This window comes from Anomaloglossus baeobatrachus, chromosome 6 (genome assembly GCF_048569485.1).
Source record: "Anomaloglossus baeobatrachus isolate aAnoBae1 chromosome 6, aAnoBae1.hap1, whole genome shotgun sequence".
NCBI lineage: Eukaryota > Metazoa > Chordata > Amphibia > Anura > Aromobatidae > Anomaloglossus > Anomaloglossus baeobatrachus.
In genome coordinates, this window is record NC_134358.1 from 106021980 (window position 1) to 106025346 (window position 3367).

Genomic DNA, 3367 nt, shown 5'->3' on the forward strand with positions numbered 1-3367 from the left:
TTCTGCGTTATTAAGGGGTTAATAAATGCAAATATGTAAATATCTGCACCTAATGCTGTTTCTAGGAGGTTCTGATTCAAACGCGTCACGTGGGCGCCGCTTTCCTTATCTGCTGTATTCTGCCACTCATTGCTTGAAGCAGGATCTGGGGCTTCGTATAACGTTACGCTATCGCTGGTATTTTGGTCCTTTTGTGCTTCCGTAGTCAGATCTCGATCACGTGACTAGAGAAATCCAGGAAGCAGCCGTGACAGCTGCAGAGGTTGTTTATGTCCTGGAGATCAGTGCTGCTGCTGACGACCACTTGTGAGTGTCTCCGTGTTCTCGTGTTTACTGCGCTTACACAATGCCGGCAGCTCCTCACCTACGGCAGGGCACTGTGGGACTTGTAGTTCCACAGCAGTTTCTGGAGTCCCAAATTCCCTGCAGCCTGTGATAAGTGCAGTGTGCACCTGCACAATGCGGGGAGATACAAATGACCAATCAGGTCTCTCCTTTCATTTCCATTTTTGAACTGCAGGAATGAGAGCTGCAATCTGATTGGTTGCTGTGTAAAGTGCTGACACAAGATTCGCTTGTTGTTTGCTGCAGTGAAAATGGTTCCTATTGTGACTTATTTATTTGTCCCTTATTTTTAATGTAATTTCTGCTTTCTCCGTCACCTTTTCCATGTTTTCTTTGTTTAGCAATTATGGCAGTGTTTTTTGTTTTGTTTTTTTTTTTCCACATGTCTTCTGCTAATTCATCCATATATATATATATATATATATATATATAATATATTTTGCAATTGAAGATGACTTTTAGAGGCAATATACGTTTATTCCCATATACCATCACTGTCAGCTTACAATGACTGTCCACACCCAAGCAGAGGCACTCGTGCATCATGGTGGAGGCTAATCATGTACATACACCTCATCTCCGGCTTGTTTTCCGTCTATTCCTCCTCCTCTTCTTTGATTGTCGGCTCTGGCTTCATAGAGCTGGGGAAAACTAGCTGATAGATGTAAATGATTGGCCTCCACCATGATGCAGTAGCGCCTGTGCTTGGTGTGAACAGTCATTCTCTGCTGGCAGTCCCCGTAAAGGGAATGTGTCAACCAGGGTTTTGCTATGCAATCTGGCAGCAGCTTAATGCAGGGGCAGAGAGCCTGATTCTAGGGATTTGTCATTTGTTGTGTTTAATTGCATCACAGTGTTTTATCAGCAGGAGATTATCACTGCCTGAGCTGCTCACTTGCCAAAATAAATACAGCTGCATTCTAGAATGCTAACATTGAATAAGGGAACTCTGGTATTGCATTACTGCTATAGGCATATTTGCAAAAATAGTTACTTAGGCTACTTTCACACATCCGGTTTCTGCAGTGCGGCTCAAATCCGGCTCAAAAAACCTATGCAACGGATGCAGCGAAAAAACCGGATCCGTTGTATAAGTTTTTTTCCTTGCGGCTTGATACTGAGCATAGCGCAGTGCAAAAAAACGCATCCGGCGTCCATAGGGCTTGCATTGTAAATCGCAGCCGCATCGTGTCCGACGCGATGTATTTTTTTTTCGCCACATAAAAAAAACGTGCCAGGCAATGTTCCATCCGGCCGCCGTATGGGCTAAATATGCCGCATCCGGCAAAAAATCGGACGCAATGCAAGGCCATGCGGCACAATACGGCGCTAATGCAAGTCTATGCAGGAAAAAAACCGCAACCGGCGGCAAAAATAAAACGGTTGCGTTTTTTCTGCAAAGTGCCGGATTGTGCCCGCACAGCAAAAAAAACGGATGTGTGAAAAGTAGCCTTAGCTTATCTGTTCACCAATGCATGTGAGCCTGATAACCCGCAACAAGATGATCTTGAATATACTGGGCCCCTAAATTAAATGCCTCTACCTAGGATAAAAACCTACATGGAATGCAGCCCAACAGAAAAAATCAAAAGCAGATTCAAAAACCACTCCATTTTTCACCCAGGTAAAAAAAAAATACATATTTATGTCAAGTGAGAAGTCCCTGGTCATCTTTAAAGGGGTTTTCCATGAAAAAAGGTCATTTTAATCAATAGATCTTTGAATAATAATGTGCTGAGATCTTAGGCAGCTTTCACACTGTTTTTTTTTAACATGCGTCATGAACGTTTTTTTTAACGCAAAAACGGATCCAGTGCAAATGCGTTTTCATTTCAATGCATGTGCAATGGACTCGCGTCAACATGCGTTCACCTGTGTTTGCGTGCGAAATAGTGCGGATCCAGTGAGTTGCAGTTTTTTAACATTTTTTCAAAAACGCTACTTGTAGCTTTTTTTGAGCTGCATCCAAATACTGCAAATTGGCTGGATCCTGACTAAACAGCACGCAAACGCAGGTGAACGCTGGCATGCTGATAGACCGGATCCTGCTTGCTCTACTGAGCATGCCCCAGAAACTAGCCTGGTGGTGATCAGTCCCTTACTCCCCCCTCCCTATCCTCTCTCCCCCTCCTCTCTCCCCCTCCCCTCTCTCCCCCTCCCTCTCTCCCCCTCCCCTCTCCTCTCTCCCCTCCCTCTCTCCCCCTCCCTCTCTCCCCCTCCCTCTCTCCCCCTCCCTCTCTCCCCCTCCCTCTCTCCCCTCCCTCTCTCCCCCCTCCCTCTCTCTCCCCCTCCCTCTCTCCCCCTCCTCCTCCCTCTCCCCTCCCTCTCCCTCCCTCTCCCTCCCTCTCCCTCCCTCTCCCTCCCTCTCCCTCCCTCTCCCTCCCTCTCCCTCCCTCTCCTCCCTCTCCCTCCCTCTCCCTCCCTCACCTCCCTCTCCCTCCCTCTCCCCTCCTCCTCTCCCTCCCCTCTCCCTCCCTCTCCCTCCCTCTCCCTCCCTCTCCCTCCCTCTCCCTCTCCTCTCCCTCCTCTCCCTCCCTCTCCCTCCCTCTCCCTCCCTCTCCCTCCCTCTCTCTCTCCCTCCTCTCTCCCCTCCCTCTCTCTCTCCCTCCCTCTCTCCCTCCCTCTCTCTCTCTCTCCCTCTCTCTCTCCCTCCCTCTCTCTCTCCCTCCCTCTCTCTCTCCCTCCCTCTCTCTCTCCCTCCCTCTCTCTCTCCCTCCCTCCTCTCTCCCTCCTCTCTCTCCCTCCCTCTCTCTCTCCCTCCCTCTCTCTCTCCCTCCCTCTCTCTCTCCCTCCCCTCTCTCTCTCCCTCCCTCTCTCTCTCTCCCTCCCTCTCTCTCTCCCTCCCTCTCTCTCTCTCTCCCTCCCCTCTCTCCCTCCCTCTCTCTCCCTCCCTCTCTCTCTCTCTCTCCCTCTCTCTCTCTCTCTTCTCCCTCCTCTCTCTCTCTCTCTCCCTCCCTCTCTCTCTCTCTCCTCCCTCTCTCTCTCTCTCTCTCTCTCTCTCTCTCTCCCTCTCCTCTCTCTC

At 49.5% G+C, this 3367-nt stretch overlaps 1 protein-coding gene across 1 annotated transcript in view; it reads left to right on the plus strand.

Annotated features, from left to right (window-relative positions):
• The first annotated feature begins 219 nt into the window (after nt 1–219).
• PEX2 (peroxisomal biogenesis factor 2) overlaps nt 220–3367 on the plus strand; it is a 22939-nt gene continuing 19791 nt past the window's right edge. Inside the window, exon 1 of the mRNA XM_075353160.1 lies at nt 220–306. The gene's annotated coding sequence lies outside the window, so the exon portion shown is untranslated. The remainder of the gene's footprint in view (nt 307–3367) is intronic.